Source organism: Saimiri boliviensis, chromosome 3, assembly GCF_048565385.1.
Source record: "Saimiri boliviensis isolate mSaiBol1 chromosome 3, mSaiBol1.pri, whole genome shotgun sequence".
NCBI lineage: Eukaryota > Metazoa > Chordata > Mammalia > Primates > Cebidae > Saimiri > Saimiri boliviensis.
In genome coordinates, this window is record NC_133451.1 from 160,194,994 (window position 1) to 160,215,574 (window position 20,581).

The following is a 20,581-nucleotide window of genomic DNA, read 5'->3' on the forward strand; positions in this document are numbered from 1 at the left end:
AAGGTTTCAAATTCAAGATGCCCATCCAGTCTTACTGGGCATGTTTACCTGACCCTGGAACCTCAGGATAACTTGCTTCTGCTATTACAGCCTGTTAGAGAGTTTCTATACTGTCCTGACAGGTTCTCCTGCATCTCATTGGTCTCATTAAATGTATGGTTCCTGTTGATCTAAAACTCCAACTTGACCTTGTTCCTTCCCTCCTTAAAGGCCTTCAGTAACTACCTGTCTTCTCAAGAATCAAGACGAGGCTTTTCCACCTCTTCACCAGTTCCCACGTCACAGTCTATGACATAAAACCACTTCCAACTTGTTGTGGGGTATCGTCCAGAATATACCCTTAGCTACTCACTCCATTCTTCAGTGTGGATTATACTCTTCCCCACACCCATGCTAAGAGGCTTCCTTGCTAATTTGCTCAGTCTTAGACACTCAGGCTCAGACAACATCCCTGGACTGAAATTGGAAGCCCTCATTCCGTACTTTCATAGTATCACAGGGGTACTTTTGTGTTATTACTTATGTTGTAATTATCTGTCTCCTCTGATAAGCTAGGGACTGGATTTATACTCATTTTAGGCCCAGTGTTTTTCTCAAGTATGATATACTCCTTGCTACACAATATTTGCTCAAAATATTTTTGTTAAATAAATTTATAAAATGGAAGGGTAGACCAATAACAATAGTTTTTATACTAGTCTCCAAGGAAACAATCAGTGTCTGAGAAGAGAGCCTAGGAGCTACATTGAAGCAGTATCTCTTTTCCTGTTTGTTGGTTTGTTTGAGAAGGAGTTTAGCTCTTGTTGCCCAGGCTGGAGTACAATGGTCAGTTCTCGGCTCACCACAACCTCTGCCCCCTGGGTTCTAGCGATTCCTCAGCCTTCCGAGTAGCTGGGATTACAGCCATGTGCCATGACGCCTGGCTAATTTTTTGTATTTTTAGTAGAGACGCGGTTTCACCATGTTAGCCAGGATGGTTTCATCTCTTGACCAGGTTATCCACCCGCCTCAGCCTCCCAAAGTGCTGGGATTACAGATGTGAGCCACTGAGCCCGGCCTCTTGGTTTGTTATTGGGCTTGCAATTAAGAATTTTAAGAGTTTTTATGCTACACACACACACACACACACACACACACACACACACAGGATTAGAAAACCACGGGCTCAAAGACGTTTATTCGGTTTGGGGTTTTCTGTTTTTGTTTTTGTTTGAAACGGAGTCTCGCTCTGTAACCCAGGCTGGAGTGCAATGGCACAATCTCAGCTAACTGCAACTTCCACCTCCCAGTTCAAAGAATTCTCCTGCCTTAGCCTCCTGAGTAGCTGGGATTACAGGCATGCACCCCCGCACCCAGCTAATTTTGTATTTTTAGTAGAGATGGGTTTTCTCCAGGTTGGTCAGGCTGGTCTCAAACTCTCTGCCTCAGTGATCCGCCCGCCTTGGCCTGCCAAAGTGCTGGGATTACAGGCATGAGCCTGGCACCTTTTTCAGTTTATAGGTACAATTCAAGGGCAGAACCATGCAGTCATAAATATCTAGCACAGCGCAATGACTGCAAAATACAGATTTGTCTTTCTGACAACTGGATGAAGGTGAAAACCACAGTGCAACCCTGACCTGAGTGACTAGTCAAAATGCTTCTGCAGCAACAGCAGCTTAGGCATCACAGGCGAGAATGAGAGGACTCCCAGTTGTTTTTCTTACAACAAAACATTTACCAATGCCTTTGAAATCCTACCTGCAGAGCCTTTTGCTCCCTTCCACTGGGTCCCTGGCCTCCAGCCCCACCACCCCCATCACAGAGCCACTCCATCTGGTTCCTAGTCTATTCCAGTGGTGATTTAGAAAAAGATCAGTTAAAATGAGAAGATTTAAATTTGATCTTCCCAAAGACAAACTGCCATGTAGTGAGAGTACAATGAAAATGGCCCAACCTGATGGGCTTTGTTGGGAAGGAATGCCTTTTCACTAGGGAAAGAACTTTCACCTTTAAAATAGTGCTAACATTGAGAAAGGAAAAACAAAAGCAAGATAATGTAGATAAGGTAGGAATAAGGAACCTTCGTTATGTAAAAAAATGTAAGAGCAAGCAAGCATTTTAATTCCTTCTGTGTTTCAGAATCTATAGACCCTGGAGTGAGTCTGCTGCTTTTCACAAGTTTCTTTGCTGAGCCTAATTTTCCACATGCATAGAAAGGGACTAATTTTAAGTATTTTTAGGTGATATATAATTGTCTTATTTAAAATAATCTTAATACCCCTTTGTTAATTATACTGATAATCCTAAATCTTAAAAATAATCGCTGGCTTTCCCACAGTTAATCTGTCAGCAAACAAGTATTGATGTATATTGATGCATCAATGCAATATTAAAGATTAGCAACAATGCCAGGAGTCACCGTTTCCACATTTATCGATATTCTTACATGCCAAACTCACAACTCATTAGGACTACGGACTTGTGGGGTAGGGGTCATCCTGAAATCATTTGCATGACTTGATTAATTTGTAAATGAAATTTCAGAGATGGAAGTGAGAGATTACACTGAATTGTGAAAACACCTCATTACTGACCATCTTCACTGTAGAACAGTAGAGTACATTGTGCATGTTAACTATTTTTAAATTGGAAGCAAAATTGAAAATGCCAGATGACGGCAATGAGTTCACCAGTGTGTTTCCTGTTTAGCTTCACTAATTTGTTTGCATTGTTTTATTATAGTTGGCCTTCTTTCAACCACCAAGAAATAATTCAGAATCACTTCACAAGCCACCTTGTATTAAGCAAAACTAGTGATTAGAATGGCCAAATACATTGCAAATGCACTGTTGAAAGATTTTCTTCAAATGACTGGTCAACTGAGTCTTAAAGCAAATTAAAACTTCAGTCCTCCTAAATTTTAAAAATCACTGCTCTTTGGAAATAGATGGGAAAAATATCAATCGCTGGACTTATATTCTTGAGCAGACATAATTTAGTTCAAATTGGAATCTGCTCATGCTGTTATTTTTGTATCAACTTGGCTAGTCTAGGGTGTCCAGCTGTTTAGTCAAACACTAGTCTAGATGTCGCTGTAAAGATATTTGTAGATGTGCAGCCGGGCACGGTGGCTCACGCCTGTATTCCCAGCACTTTCAGAGGCCGAGGTGGGTGGATCACCTGAGGTCAGGAGTTCAAGACCAGCCTGGCCAACATGGTGAAACCCCATCTCTACTAAAAATACAAAAAAATGAGCTGGGCATGCTGGCAGTCACCGGTAATCCCAACTACTCAGGAGGCTGAGGCAGGAGAATCACTTCAACCCAGGAGGCAGAGGTTGCAGTGAGCCAAGATTGTGCCTCTGCACTCCGGCCTGGGCAACAAGAGCAGAACTTCATCTCAAAAACAAAACAAAACAAAAAAGATATTTGTAGATGTGGTAAAATTTATAATTTACAGTCATTTGACTTTAAGTAAAACAAATCACCCTCCATAATGTGGATGGGCCTGATCCAATCAGTTGAAGAACTTAAGAGCAAACAGATTTCCTGAAAAAAGGCTGCTCTTCCTCAATTTTCAACACAGAAGCCCAGCCTGAGTTTTCAGCCTGTAGCCCTCTCCTGAAGATTTTGGACTCAAGACTGCAACATCAGCTCTTACCTGAATTTCTGGCCAACTAGCTCCACAGATTTCAGACTTGACAATCATGTGAGCCAATTTTTTTAAACAAATATAGATAGAGACATATTTAGATATCTATCATCTCCTAATAGTTCTGTTTCTCTAAATACCCTAATATACTATTTCATTAATAGTAGTACACTATAAGATTTTTTTTTTTTTTGAGCCGGAGTTTTGCTCTTGTTACCCAGGCTGGAGTGCAATGGCACGATCTTGGCTCACTGCAACCTCCGCCTCCTGGGTTCAGGCAATTCTCCTGCCTCAGCCTCCTGAGTAGCTGGGACTACAGGCACGCACAACCATGCCCAGCTAATTTTTTGTATTTTTAGTAGAGACGGGGTTTCACCATGTTGACCAGGATGGTCTCGATCTCTTGACCTTGTGATCCACCCGCCTCGGCCTCCCAAAGTGCTGGGATTACAGGCTTGAGCCACTGTGCCCGGCTTAAGATTTTTTAAAGTTTTACTTCATTTTTGTAATTAAATAACAAAACCCTCTTAGTTCAATGCTTAATACTTGATCTGATATGGCCACCCGGGCTTCGGTTTCTGAACTATGAAAGACATTTCAGCCCTAAATTATAATACGATTACCAATATACCTCCCATTGTTCCTGATAAAATCTGAAATAGCTACTCACCTAATCTCTAAATTAAGATTTCATCAGATGGCATGAGACTGACCAAGAGGAAAGATGAAATGATTAATACCTCTGATCTCAATGACCCCAAAGTTCCTGTGACATATAGGTTGAGGAGCATAACAATTTTATTTAGAATCACTTACGTTGGCCCCAAGATTGATTTTTAAAAATATTTTTAAATTGCCGGGCGCGGTGGCTCAAGCCTGTAATCCCAGCACTTTGGGAGGCCGAGGCGGGTGGATCACAAGGTCGAGAGATCGAGACCAACCTGGTCAACATGGTGAAACCCCGTCTCTACTAAAAATACAAAAAATTAGCTGGGCATGGTGGCGCGTGCCTATAATCCCAGCTACTCAGGAGGCTGAGGCAGGAGAATTGCCTGAACCCAGGAGGCGGAGGTTGCAGTGAGCCGAGATCGTGCCATTGCACTCCAGCCTGGGTAACAAGAGCGAAACTCCGTCTCAAAAAAAAAAAAAAAAAAAAAAAAAAAAAAATTTTAAATTAATTGTAAATACATTTAGCAACAGAAGTAACATAAAATCCTTCTCTTTGGGGAGGGAGGGACCAAAAAACCTCAAACATTGCAGCTAATGGAATGTTTGAATTAACCCTGCCTTCATTTCCAATTCCCGATTGCTCTCCAAAGATGACCATGATTTTCCATTTAGTGTATATCTTTCTGACCCTCTTTTTCTTTTTTTTAAAACTGTTTTGATCTTTTAACATATATTTGAATTGCATTTTATTAATAATAAATGAATTGTTATATCCCATATGAAATATTTTATTATTACAGTTCATTCCTTTGAATTGTTTCCCAATGCAAATGCCACAATTAATATGTGTGTGTGTGTGTGTGTGTGTGTGTGTGTGATAGAAATGACATATATATGTGTGTATGTTACCTGCAGCAAATCTGTACGAGTCTGCAGCGACCTCAGTTCTTGCGTCCTCAGAAGAAAGAATTCAACTGAGGGGCGTAAGACAGAAAAAGAGGACGAGGCAAGTTTTAGAGCAGGAGTGAAAGTTGATTAGAAAGCTCTAGAGCAGGAACAAAAGGAAGGAAAGCACACCTGGAAGACGGCCAAGCGGGGACTTGAAAGATAAATGCACAGTTTGACATTTTGACTTGGGGTTTTATACGTTGGCAAATGTTTGGGGTCTTGCATTCCTTTGCCCCAATTCTTCCCTTAGAGAAGAGTGGGTGGGCTGTCCACATGCACAGTGGCACTTGGAAGGGGAGCATGCACCAATGTGTTTTTTTTTTTTTTTTTTTTTTTTTTTTTGAGACGGAGTTTCGCTCTTGTCACCCAGGCTGGAGTGCAATGGCGCGATCTCGGCTCACCGCAACCTCCGCCTCCTGGGTTCAGGCAATTCTCCTGCCTCAGCCTCCTGAGTAGCTGGGATTACAGGCACGCGCCACCATGCCCAGCTAATTTTTTGTATTTTTAGTAGAGACGGGGTTTCACCATGTTGACCAGGATGGTCTCGATCTCTCGACCTTGTGATCCACCCGCCTCGGCCTCCCAAAGTGCTGGGATTACAGGCTTGAGCCACCGCGCCCCGCCAATGTGTTTACCAAAGTTGTATGCATTCTCACTTGAGGCATTCTTCCCTTACCAGTCAAATGTCCCTAGAAGGTCATAAACCAGTTAAACTCTGCCATTTTGTCTTTTTTTTTTTTTTCTTGAGACAGAGTTTCACTCTAGTTGCCAGGTTGGAGTGCAATGGTGCAATCTCAGCTCACTGCAACCTCGGCCTCCTAGGTTCAAGTGATTCTTTTGCCTCAACCTCTCGAGTAGCTAGGATTCCAGGTGCCTGCCACCATGCCTGGCTCATTTTTGTATTTTTAGTAGAGACAAGGTTTCACCATGTTGGCCAGGCTGGTTGCGAACTCCTGACCTCAAGTGATCCACCTGCCTCAGCCTTCCAAAGTGCTGGGATTACAGGCGTGAGCCACCATGCCTGGCACATTTTGCCTCTTAATGCACATACTTTGAGTTCACTCACCCAACTCCTGAGATCTTATCGGGAAGCTGCTAATCACTAGTTTCAGGTTTTTTCTATCTATAGGGAAACTGATTTTACCTGGTGCTGGCTGAGACCAATTATTTTAGAGAGACTGTTAACAACCACCTGACCATCACCTGATGGTTGCCTGACATTCCTGGTGTGTGTAAGGGGGTGGGTTGGGGGGAGGGAGGAACACCGGGCCCTTTCCTGCCCTGCTCATGTCTGACTACCTATTGTACTGTAACATGTATATATAAAAAACACTGAATTTTTAAGTTTTAATAACAAGCCAAATTATAAACAGTGTATCTTTATGCAGAAGAAATCTATCTGATGTTTGCTAAGGAACATAAGAACTCCTGAAATCTGGGATATTGGATGAATATAATAGAAGGAGCACAGCTGAAAAGCAAAAAGGTGACAATTCATATTTCAAAGAAAATTACAGTTTAGTCTTGTGAAAAGAAAAGAAATCTTCGGGCCCCAGAATCACTAAGCTAAAGGGAAAAGTCAAACTGAGAACTCCTTAGGGCAAACCTGCCTCCCATTCTATTCAAAGTCACCCCTCTGCTCACTGAGATAAATGCATTTCTGATTACCTCATTTGGAGAGGCTACTCAGAAACTTAAAAGAATTGCAGCCATCTGCCTCTTATCTCTCTATGACCCGGAAGCTCCCTTCCCACTTCGAGTTTGTCCTGCGTTCAGCTCGAGTTGTCTCACCTTTCCAGCCTGAACCAATGTACATCTTACACATATTGATTGATGTCTCATGTCTCCTTAAAATGTATAAACCCAAGCTGTGCCCCTACCACCTTGAGCACGTGTCGTCAGGACTTCCTGAGGCTGTGTCACAGGGACTTGTACTCAACCTTGGCAAAATAAAGTTTTTTTTTTTTTTTTTGTATTTTTAGTAGAGACGGGGTTTCACCATGTTGACCAGGATGGTCTTGATTTCTTGACCTCGTGATCCACTCGCCTCAGCCTCCCAAAGTGCTGGGATTACAGGCTCAAGCCACCGCGGCCGGCCGGCAAAATAAACTTTCTTTTTTTTTTTTTTTGAGATGGAGTTTCGCTCTTGTTACCCAGGCTGGAGTGCAATGATGCAATCTCGGCTCACCGCAACCTCCGCCTCCTGGGTTCAGGCAATTCTCCTGCCTCAGCCTCCTGAGTAGCTGGGATTACAGGCACGTGCCACCATGCCCAGCTAACAAAATTAACTTTCTAAATTAACAGACCTGTCTCAGATTTTCAGGGTTCACATTTTGGCGACCATGAAGGGTTCTGAGTGGAGATGCCCCTGACCTTTGACAAATCTCCTATCAGTGCTTGGTACCATCACGAGCTAACTTTATGGCTCAACTAGGACAATTTGCTGAGGCCTGGGGGTACCCCCTCCATTGAATTCCTGATCTCCCAAAATCTGGTCAAGATCTAAAGTTTATTTTGCTGTACAACTCACTTTTTTTTTTTTTTGGAGTTTTACCTGTTTCCAACAAGGAAGGAAAACTTCCTGTTTCCATGACAACAGAAGTCAGATAACTTCTTTATAAAGTTTGAGCTTGCTCCCAGCAGGGAAGATAAGTTTGAGGAGGTTTTTTGTTTTTTGTTTTTTGTTTTTCTGCTTCTAGGATGATAGAAAGCAGTCTTCAGCCTGAGACCCATTTCTAGTAAGTAGCTGAATTGAGGTTTTGTCTTGGCTAAAGTTTAACAACCAGCTGGTTTTAATTTCTCCTTACCATTAGAGCACTAGGTGAACATATTGTTGGGTGTTGTTGTTATTGCTTGTTCCAGTCTTTCTCCCATCAGAATTGATCAACTCTACCTGATTTGGTCAAATCCAAGTGAGAATTCCAGATTATGGGTAACAAGGCCAGAAAAAAAAGTTACTATTTAATTCCTCAAGGCCCAGGGACTATTGCAGAAGAGATGGAACTGTGAAATTGTAATGGTCATTTCTGAGAGATAAAATAAGTTCGGTTGCCCTATAAATTAATCATTAATGTCAAAGGCACAGTGATGCAAGATAGGCATATGGGTCCTTGTGCAGAGTAACAAGGTTTTCTTGAAGCATTAACAGACTCCTTAATAAAGGTTATAAAAGTTATAAAAGGTGTATGGAAGTTAAATCTTATAGTCAAGATTCTATACATTGTTTATGAAATTTTGAAAAACAAATTTAATTGGCTTCATGCATTTTTATTAGGGCTATTGTTTGGAAAATTAAGTCTCCTCTCTCAAAGAGTGAAGGTTTCTGTTTTTTTAAAAAAATCCTTGAGTTATCACTTAGGTCAAATTAATGACTTATTTTACAATGGCCTGTGATATCAAGCATTTTAAACCTTTGATATTTGACAAACTTTCCAAAATCAAATTATGAATTATGTCTTTTTCTGACCCAATTAAACCTCTAAGATATTAAGTTCTCTAAAGTGTAAAAATGACATAATTTGACTTATTTGGTATAAAAATTATACAGGAAACACTGTCAAATATAAAATGGATTTTGGTTTCTTTGGGCTGTATTTGTATAAATATGCTATTGGTATATGTTCCAAAATTATGGAAAACTCCTATAATTCTTTCTCTTTTTTTTTTTGAGACGGAGTTTCACTCTTGTTACCCAGGCTGGAGTGCAATGGCGCGATCTCGGCTCACCGCAGCCTCTGCCTCCTGGGTTCAGGCAATTCTCCTGACTCAGCCTCCTGAGTAGCTCGGATTTCAAGCATGCGCCACCATGCCCAGCTACTTTTTTGTATTTTTAGTAGAGATGGGGTTTCACCATATTGACCAGGATGGTCTCGATCTCTTGACCTCGTGATCCACCCGCCTTGGCCTCCCAAAGTGCTGGGATTACAGGCTTGAGCCACCGCGCCCGGCCAAAACTCCTATAATTCTGATATGACTTAGTGTATGTTATAAGTAATAATTATAATTGATGTTAAATTATTGTGTGCCACAGAGGTAACAAATTTCCTTGTCAATTGTGTCCTCAACTATGACTGCCATAAGACTTTTTGTCATCCATGGACAATCATTGTCTTGTTTTAGTTATCTTTAGAAGGTGGTTTGCATCAGCTATAAAATTCTAACAGGTGCTCTTGAATACAAATTTCTGATAACTTTGGAGATTGTGACATCAGAATAGAAGAAAAACTTTTGGGACTCATGGAGAACTGAAATGTTCATGAATATCAAGCAGTACAGGAATTAACTACATGGACTGAACTAATAGCAGACAGAAGTAATCTTTTTGACTTTTTGCTTAAGACATTGCTGATCCTTTGTTTTATTTTTTCAGAGAAAAGGAAACTTTATTTTGCGCTATTGACAGCTTTTAACAATTTAGTATACTCTTGTGAACAACATTTAGAATATATTGATTTCTGTCTTCCTGATTTCTTCATTATTTGGAAACTATTTTTGAGTATTCTTAACTTATGGCAGTACAGTTATTTGTGTAAGTGCAGTAAGAACCTGTTTTCATTTATAACAGAACATAATTGGAGAAACTGGTTATTTTACCAAGGCTTTTACTGGAATGCTGTGCTTTCCTTTAAGGAATCAGACTTGACTTATGGAGCCAATAAAAGCCTATTGGGAAAACTGGCCTCAGACCTTGTCTACACTGTCCCTGAACAGGGTTCCTGACCTGTGGTAAGTGAAGAATGTTACTTTCTGACAGTCACAGGAGCCCCAAGTTTATCTCGGAACTTTAAGAGGAGAGGAATTCCCTCAACTCACAGGTATTTGATGATACAAATCCATGGCTGGGCTCAGCTTTTTTAAGAAGTCTTATCGGAGATTCCTTCTATAGAACAAAGTTCCATCAAAGCCAATTTAAAAGGCTATGTAGGAAAATAATTATGCTTGCTGCACTGTATACAAATAATCAGCCAAGTATAATACAGCAAACCAGTCCTACCATAATTTGTCTTTACTAAAAATGGGAAACTGGAGAGAGAAAAATTATCGTTTGAAAAACTATAGTACACCTGTTGTTAGAGTCTAGTCTTGCCTAATGTTTCTCAGTTTTAATTATTTTCTACAGTTTGAACTGAATTCTAATTTTTCCTGGCTGTAAGTCTTCAAAATAATGTTTTCAATTTTTTTCCTTCTTTTTCCCCCATTTTTCCTAATTTGGAGTCACTGAAAACTAAGCTGTGCTTTTGGAAATCCCTGTGAACTGAAGCTAAACAACTTAAACTTCAGAAGAAAATAATAGCAACCTTATTTACATATATAAGCCACTTTCATACCTGCCTACTGATGTATGAACTTTAGAGTAATGTGGCCTATGCCGATTTTTCAGGATTTTTTTTTTTTTTTTTTTTAGATGGAGTCTAGCTCCAACCAGGCTGGAGTACAGTAGTATGATCTTGGCTCACTGCAACCTCTGCCTCCCAGGTTCAAGCGATTCTCCTGCTGCAGCTGCCTGAGTAGCTGGTTATAGGCATGCACCACTGCACTGGTTGATTTATTTATTTATTTATTTATTTATTTTTGAGACAGAGTCTTGCTCTGTCACCAGGCTGGAGTGCAGTGGTGTGATCTCGGTTCACTGCAACTTCTGCCTCCTGAGTTCAAGCGATTCTTCCACCTCAGCCTCCGAATAGCTGGGACCACAGGCACGTGTCACCACACCTGGCTAATTTTTGTATTTTTAGTAGAGACGGGGTTTCACCATGTTGGCCAGGCTGGTCTCAATCTCTTGAATTTGTGATCCACCCACCTAGGCCTCCCAAAGTACAGGGATTACAGGTGTGAGCCACTGCGTCCGGCCCCAATTTTTTTGTATTTTCAGTAAAGATGGGGTTTCACTGGTCTTGAACTCTTGATCTCAAATGATCCACCCCACCCAGACTCCCAAAGTGCTGGAATTACAGGCGTAAGTCACCATGCCCAACCTTCCAGAATTATTCTTCTGCTTATTGTTGTTTTTCTTCCTTCCTCCCTCTGATTTTTCTTTCTACGACATGAGACTTCACAACCTGCTAAAAACGAACTTTCCTAATAACCCAGGACCTGCCCATCTAGGAATAAACCACCACAGCCATGAGAGATCAGCGGAAATCTAAGACCAGAGACTCATTTTCTCCTAAAATTCCTTCTCTCAAAAGATTTTTTTAAAAGAAGGGGGGTGGGGAATGTGAAAAGAAATTAAATTTTGGGGCCCCTAAATCACTAAGCTAAAGGGAAAAGTCAAACTGGGAACTGCTTAGGGCAAACCTGCCTCCCATTCTATTCAAAGTCACCCCTCCGCTCACTGAAACAAATGCATATCTGATTACCTCATTTGGAGAGGCTAATCAGAAACTCAAAAGAATGCAACCATTTGCCTCTTATCTACCTATGACCTGGAAGCTCCCTCCCCACTTCGAGTTGTCCTGCTTTCACCTGGAGTTGTCCCACCTTTCCAGACTGAACCAATATACATCTTACACATATTGATTGATGTCTTATGTCTCCCTAAAGTGTCTAAACCCAAGCTGTGCCCCTACCACCTTGGGCGTATGTCATCGGGACCTTGTGAAGCTGTGTGTGTCACAGGTGCATGTCCTCAACGTTGGTAAAATAAACTTCCTTATTTAACTGAGACCTGTCTCAGATTTTCAGGGCTCACAGTCTCTAATTCATTTATCTTTTATTCTATACAATTTTAGTAACCGAAGTAGACTACAAAAATGTAGAAAAGTAGACTATAGCCACTATGTTAGAAAAGTATATTAAATAACATAGTATTTAATTTTACTTTTAAATATTTAAGAACATTAGGGATTTCATCTCTTCAATCACAATTCATTGTTCGGCATTTGAATTTTCCCCCCATGTCATCACTTTATAAACCTGGCTGAGAAAAGTTTAAAAAACAACAACCTGATTTGAAAGTCAGGGTCACAGCATTTAACCCTTCCCCAAATATCTCATATTACAACTTGGAAAGGTAGCATCACAGAAAATTGCATTGACTTTACCATGAAGTGGTTTTAGGTTAACTGCTTTGGAGAGGAAAGGAAGAGAGAGAGATTAAGGATTTCTCAGCTGCAAAAGCTGAAGCTGAATAGTCATTTGAATACCACTGGTGTCACATTTGCCTAACACCTGGGGATAAGACTGACTTTTTTTTTTCTTTGAGCTAGAGTCTTGCTGTTGCCCAGGCTGGAGTGCAGTGGTATGATCTCAGCTCACTGCAACCTCCGCCTTCTGGGTTCAAGCAATTCTCCTGCCTCAGCCTCCTGAGTAGCTGAGACTACAGGTGCCCAACACCACACCCAGGTAATTTTTCACCATGTTGGCCAGGCTGGTGTCAATCTCTTGGCTTATGATCCACCTGCCTTGGCCTCCCAAAGTGTGGGATTACAGGGGTGAGCCACCATGTCGGCCGGCTGACCTTTTTTCTAAGTATTTGTATTAGTCCATTTTCATGCTGCTGATAAAGACATAACCTGCACTGGGAAGAAAAAGAGGTTTAATTGAACTTACAATTCCACATGGCTGGAAAGGCCTCAGAATCATGGTGGGAAGCAAAGGAAAATGAGGAAGAAGCAAAAGCGGAAACCCCTGATAAACCCATCAGATCTCGTGAGACTTAATGACTATCACGAGAATAGCACAATAAATTCTAGCCCCCACAATTCAATTACCTCCCCCCAGGCTCTTCCAAAATGTGGGAATTCTGGGAGATACAATTCAAGTTGATATTTGGCTAGGGACACAGCCAAACCATATCAGCATTCATATTCATATAGCTGTACCTGCGGAAGTATTGCAGAGCTTATGGTCCAGAATCTGTAGACAAACTCCCTGGGTTTAAATCCTTGCTCCATCACTTATTAGCGGCATGACTGGGCAAGTCTCTTAACCTCCTCATGCCTTAGTTCTCAAATTTGTAAAATGAAGATGATACGGGTGCCAGATTTGTAGGGTCGTTTGGAGAATCAAATGAGTTCATGCACGTGAAGCACTTAGAACAGTGTTTAGCGCATAAGCGCTATAGAATATTAGCTATTACCATCCTCCTCCTTTCTTCCTAACATCAACGACATCATACTGTATAATATTCTGCAAACTTATTTAATTCATTAACGTATTTTGGAAATAGTTCTACAGCATTACAGGTAAAATCTGCCTCATTTTAAGGGAATGTGTTCTCTTTCCAGGTCCACAAGGGGGTGTGGCTTTAAGGACAAGAACTTCCCAGTGCCATGCCTCCCTCCCATCTCTCTCCACCTGGGAGATTTAAGGGTTTATGTTTAACTCTCACTGAAGGGAAGAACCTAAGAGTCAATCACCCCAGCGGAAGTTTAAAGGAACTCCTTTCATTGGCCAGAGGAACTTGGGGAGGTGGGAATATCTCCCAGGCTAAATTCCCCTGCTCCTACACCCACACTGGATATCCAGCTCTCTGGAACTCCCTCCCACATACTGGGAGCTCTCTTTTGCCTCCTGGATTTTCCCTCTGGGGTGCCCTTCAACCTAGTGTGGAAGCTGCCTTTCCTCTGCTGAATTCCTTCTTTCTGGATTCTCTCACTCAGTGTGAGGGGAGTTTTCCTTCTCTGGTTTTCTCCCTCTGGGAATGCTTCTCACTCAATGTGAGAGCAGCTTTTCTTTCTCTCATTCAGTGTAAGAGCTAGCTGTTTCTTTCTCTCTCTTTCTCCTTCTTTTTCTCTCTCTGCCTAAATAAATCACTTTTCTGCAACACTTTTGGGGTCGGGTATTTATTTCACGAGCGCATTGAACCATGGTCTCCTCTCTCATACTGGACAGAGTGATAGACCAAGAACCTGGAGAAATGTCCTCTCAGGGAAGCTGAGGGCTCCCCCGAACTCTTGAACCCCAACAACTTTTTTAACTACTTCAAGTCTCATTTTCCGTAAACAGCTCCTTAGTCCCTAAAAGAAATGTCTATTTGCTACAATAGCTTACTTCTTTTGATTCAGTGAACTAAGTAGCGGGGAAGTGTGTGATAAACTAAAACATGTTATGGAAATGTTAAGTGTATGACTGTCTTCACCGGGTGTGTAATGGGGAAGGACATGAGAAGAGTCTGCTGTGCCTGAGACAGACCCATTACCACTTACGGTAGCCTCCCTTCATCTTTGAGTCCTGCTTGCATTTCCTAAAGACAGGGATTTACCAGAGAGGCACAGCAGAGTGGTTGGCAAAGTTGCCATTCTCTGACTGTCCTACCTCTCTCCCCGCCAGCAACTTAAGTTGCTGCTTCACTACTTTGAATGAACCTACATGGGTAGCGTTATTTTGTTTTTTGCTTGGTTGTTTTTTTGTTTATTTGTTTCTTACAAGCTCAAAGAGTGGAAGATACATGTGTGTTTAAAGAACAGCAAGGGGAGCTCTGTGATTGGCACGGTAAGGTGACGGGCATGTTGCGGATCTGTTTTCAGAGTCCACTTCCAGGACGTAGGCTCCTCTGGACCCATAAAGGATTAGGAACTGCTACCACCTTATCTCGTGCTCTTGGCATCCATGCTGTATGGGTCTTCCACACCTCAAAAACTAGGGAGGACAAAATAAAAGGATGCTGTGTTGGGCCGGGCGCGGTGGCTCAAGCCTGTAATCCCAGCACTTTGGGAGGCCGAGGCGGGTGGATCACGAGGTCGAGAGATCGAGACCATCCTGGTCAACATGGTGAAACCCCGTCTCTACTAAAAATACAAAAAAAACTAGCTGGGCTTGGTGGCGCATGCCTGTGATCCCAGCTACTCAGGAGGCTGAGGCAGGAGAATTGCCTGAACCCAGGAGGCGGAGGTTGCGGTGAGCCGAGATCGCGCCATTGCACTCCAGCCTGGGTAACAAGAGCGGAACTCCGTCTCAAAAAAAAAAAAAAAAAAAAAAAGGATGCTGTGGTGGGGGAGAGTGAGAGAGGGCTTCCTCTGATCTTCCCGGCATTCATTCCTTTCAGGCTGTCCCTCAAGTGGTCTTTCTGCTGCCAGAGCCCCTGGTACAGGGCCTGGCACCAAGCAGGCATGCCATAGATGTTTACTGATTAAAGCAATGAATTGATTGAATCTTCACTTGTTGTAGCACGACAAAGCCTATCTCACATTTTAAAAAGTTTGGGGAAGGGGTTCTGCTAGCAACATAGACATTTAAAAGCAGAAAAACAACTAAGAAAATTACGTGAGGGAAAACGAAATTTGTTTTGTTTATTTGTTTTTTCTTTTTATTTATTTATTTTTTTGAGATGGAGCCTTGCTCTGTTGCCCAGGCTGGAGTGCAGGGGTGCAATCTCGGCTCACTTCAACCTCTGCCATCTAGGATCAAGCGATTTTCTTACCCCAGCCTCCCGAGTAGCTGAGATTACAGGTGTGTGCCACCATGCCCAGCTAATTTTTGTATTTGTTAGTAGAGACGGGGTTTCAGCATTTTGGCCAGGTTGGTCTTGAACTCCTGACCTCATGATCCACTTGTCTTGGCCTCCCAAAGTTTTAGGACTACCGGAGTGAGCCACTGCACCTGGCCTTTTATGTGTTTTTAAATGTAGTGGGAAAGGAATATACTAGAAGGAAAAAATAACCTGGAAAGGATAGCAACTTGCTGGTGGGCACTCTAACAACCTAAAAATGCTTGACTCACTCCCAGCACCTGTTGGCCTTGGCAGCTTTTGACAAAGTGCAGCATGCCTCAGGTAGAAGCCCGCTGGGGGCCAATTCCTGGAGGGAAGTGAGCAGGGCTCCAGAAAGGGACCCAGAGGCTGCTGAAGGGAGGCCCACCCAGAGGGCCAGGATTTCTAGCCCCTGTTCCTTTGCAGGGCAGACTCCAGGGACCTGTGATTCCTGTTGTGATTCATTCTCAGAAAAACTCTTCTGCCCTCATTTTGCCACATGGCTGCCACTGCATTCTCCTTGACTTTGACAGCAGGACTCCACCCTGGGCTTCTACTTCAGGCCTCATAGCTTCTTCCTCAGCCAACTCAAAAGGGGCTGCCCCCAGCATTCGTGGCCCTCTTCTTTCCTTGCTCCCATATACTCCTGAGCAATCTCTGTCACTCCCCTGACCTCCATCTTTGTACTGACGACTCTAACCCAGGCGCAGACCTTAGTGCTATTTGCCCACTAAGCCCTTCCTTGTGATGGCCCCCAGTTCCCCCAGTTCAGCGTGTTCAAGACATTCATCAGCTTCTCCACTAAAAAAGAAACCATCTATCCTTGGCCTTCCCATTTGCCAACAGCACTGTCCTCAGTCACCCACGCCAGAAACCTGGAGTCTTCCTTGGCCCATGCTGTCTCCTCCACACACACCCACCCACCCAGCTCTGCCAAACGTAACTCCTCATCATCCTAGAAGGCCTCTCCAATTCCTCATCTCCCACTCCCTCTCAGGGATCTGTCCCCCCAGTTTCATATATTCTCTTAAACACACGTTTAAGGCCAGGCATGGTGGCTCACGCCTGTAATTCGAGCACTTCGGGAGGCCGAGGTGGGCAGATCATGAGGTCAGGAGTTCAAGACCAGCCTGGCCAACATGGTGAAACCCTGTCTCTACTAAAAATACAAAAATTAGCTGGGCATGGTGGCAGTGCCTGTAATCACAGCTACTCAGGAGGCTGAGGTAGGAGAACCACTTGAAACTGGAAGGTGGAGGTTGCAGTGAGCCGAGATCGCACCACTGCACTCCAGCTTGGGCGAAAGAGTGAAATTCTGTCTCAACAACAACAACAACAACAACAACAACAACAACAAAAACAAGACACACACACACATTTAAGATCTCTCCACAGGGCCAGGCACAGTGGTTCATGCCAGTAATCCCAACACTTTGGGAGGCTTAGGCGGGTGGATCACCTGAGGTTGGGAGATTGAGACCAGCCTGACCAACATGGATAAATCCCATCTCTACTAAAAATCAAAATTAGCTGGACATGGTGGTGCATGCCTATAATCCCAGCTACTCAGGAGGCTGAGGCAGGATAATGACTTGAATCCGGGAAGCAGAGGTTGCAGTGAGCTGAGATCCTACCATTGCACTACAGCCTGGGTGACAAGAGGGAAACTCCGTCTTAAACAAAGCAAAACAAAAAAAAAGATCTCTCCACTGACAAAATGGCTCTTTCCAATGACTCCCTGTCCCCAAGGACAAACTGCAAGCTGTTAGCATTATCTTCGTGGCCGTTCATCACTGGGCCTCTGCTGCTGTCTTCAGCCTGATCTCTCACCACATGCTCCACGTGGTACAGGCCTAGGCTCTCTCTCGCCTCTGCACCTTTGCACATCTCATTCCATCTTCTTAGACTCTCTTGTCCTTTGCCTAACTAATTCCTATTTTTTTCTTCAAGACTGAGTTCAAGCATCCCTCTCTTCAAAAAGCCTTTACTGACACCACTCCCGAGAGCCCTCGGGGTGAGGTGCGCCTCCTCTACACTCACATGCTATGCTCACCTACCTCTGTCATAGCATGGCCACCCTGTGCCGTCAGTGTCTGATCTATTGCCTCTTTCCTCCCTCTCTTAGACCCTCCCCACAGTGCCTGATCTCTTAAGAGCAGAAATTGGCTGTCTTTACGCCAGCTATGGTTTGAATGTTTGTGTCCCCACCAAATTTCCTGTTGAAACTTAATCCACAGTGCAACTGCATTAAAATGTGGGGCTGTCAGGAGGTGATTAGGCCATGGAGGGGAGCCCTCATGAATGGTTTAGTGCCTTATAAAGGGCTTGCAGGGGCAACTTTGCTCTTCTACTCTTCTGCCCATGAGGACATAATCTTTGTCCCTTTTTTGCCCTTCTGTGCCTTCTGTCAAGTGGGGACATCTAGATGGTACCGTCTATGAATAACCGGCCGACACTGAACCTGCCTTGATCTTGGACTTCCCAGCCTCTAGAACTGTGAGAAAATAAATTTCTATTTTTCATAAAATATTCAGTCTCTTATATTTGGTTATAGGAGCACAGGGAGACTAAAACAGTATCTACTCCCTAGGATAGTGTCTGCTCAGTTGTTAGTGAGTGAATCAATAAATTTCACTGAATTAGGACTGTGCTAAAACAACACTTATTCCTTAGATTAGCTCCAGAAACACAGAAGCCTCTGACGGCATTCCAAAAGACATAGAACCGGAGGCCAGGATCACTCCAGCTTCTGCCAGGGAAAACCCCCTTTTTGAGGCTGGGTCAGAACCAGTCAGCCTGTGAATATTTAGGAGTGAGGGGTGAGGCAGATCCGCCTGGGGCATTTTGATGTTTTGGCATTTTGCCATCCACCAAGCTGGGAAGTATGCCTCATTCTTAACCAGATGGTCTTTGAGCCTATATTTCTCCCCAGTCACATGTCTGAGTTGACACAATTTTGTTCCAGAGGTCATAAGAGAAAAATTGCTGGCAAATGTATCCAAAAGAGCCGTGCCTTGTTTCTGTTTCTGTGGCAAAGGTTTTCACAACAATAAGCCTTCTCAGGAAGCATACACACAGCATGCCTGACCAGACCATGGTGGGAGAAACAGCATGAGCTGTGGTCAGCTGGAAAACATCGTAGACAGCTCAGAGGATGACACACGTCCACTGTGCTTTATGAGAAGTAGGAACAGAAGTCTGAGTCCTGGGGAGTTTTCAAGTGGATCTCAAGACTAAATGGTGTGGTTCTTCATCCAAATGTAAACAGTAAAGAAACAAGATGGACTATTCCATTGGGCCCAGCAGGGATAGTTGAACTTTTCATTTTTATAAGAGGATCTGTAAATGTGTCAGTTAAGAGTTCGGAATGAAAGTGGAAATGGCGTGCTATCAAATGATGGCTTCCCTTGCTTACACCTTGCGGTGCTCTCATTAGTCTAGTCTAACTCAGTTGGCAGAAAGGAGGTTGGCAGCAGATTAGGTATCCAATCCATCCCCTGCACCAGATCTCAGAGTCCCCAGAGGATCCTGGGGAGGGCAGGGCTGGTCTGATGTGTTAGCAGAGATGAAAGCGAGGCAACTCCAAGAAACGCTGAAAGAGCATCTTGCAAATGAATTTTTTTCCCTGTCTTCCTTCCTCACCCACAGCCTTGTCCCTGAAGTGGCAGGTAAATTCCACAAGGCTTCTGTGGGATCATGGCATGAGTGCCATGGCTCTGTCATCAACCCTTCATGTTAGCATCCACCAAAATAAATCCCATTTGGTTCTCCACTGCTGCTATCTCCAGCCACGCAGCCTATGCTGCAGCCACTTCAGTAATATTCTCCCCTCATCCTAGCTGTGAGGCCCCTCCAGGTCTCCTGTTTCTCAGCATTTTGACAGCCACTCTTCCAAGCATCCTGAGCATACAGGACATCCTTCAGGCTGCCAGAGCCCCACCTGATCTTCCCTGCCACAGTGGCCTCAGGAATGCCCTGTGGGGCTTACTACTTCTCAAGGCAAGTGGACCCTCCCATCTTGTCTCTATAAGCCGATCTCACTTGGCTGGAGGATGAAGGGACACAAGGGGGATAGAGAATCCTTTCTTTGGGACCCCAATCGATAGCTCACTTTCTTTCCTATCGAACTCTTCTCTGCACTCCCCAGCCTAGCAAGTTTTTTGATGAAGTTGGGCTATTGTGGGTAATGAGATGACCCTCCTCTGTTCTATGTTTGATGCCTACTGTTTTTTTTGTTTTGTTGATTTGTTTTTTGGAGACATGGTCTCACTCTGTTGCCCAGAGTGCAGTGCAGTGGTGTGATCTCAGTGTTCGCTGCAGCCTCAAGCTTCCAGGCTTAGGCAATCAGCCTGCCTCAAACTCTGAAGTAGCTGAAACCATAGGCAGGTGCCACGACATCTGGCTAATTTTTAGATGATTTGTAGAAATAGAATCTCACTATGTTACCCAGGCTGGTTTCAAACTCTGGGCTCAAGTGATCCTCCTGTCTTGGCCTCCTAAAGTGCTGGGATTAAAGGAATGAGCCACTTCACCCAGTCTGTGGTCTGTCATTTAGACCAGGATTTCAGCTCAGGACTCAAAACATCCAGGCTCTTAGAACTCAAAAGATTATTTTTCCTTCTAGTCAACTAACTGTCTTGAGTTACAAAACTCAGCATCTTTAAATCAACTTTATTGATATATAATTAACATACAACAAATACATTTATTTTAAGAATACAGTTCAATGACTTTTGACAATTATATATATTCATGCAACCATTACAAATGTCAAGGCAAAGAACATTTTTCTCACTCCAGAAAATTCCCTCCTGCCTAGGTTGCCTGATCTTAAGTAACTACTGATCTGCTCTCACTTTAGATATGCCTTTTCCTTTAACAGATATGTTATGTTTTGCTTTTTTCACTTATTATAATGTT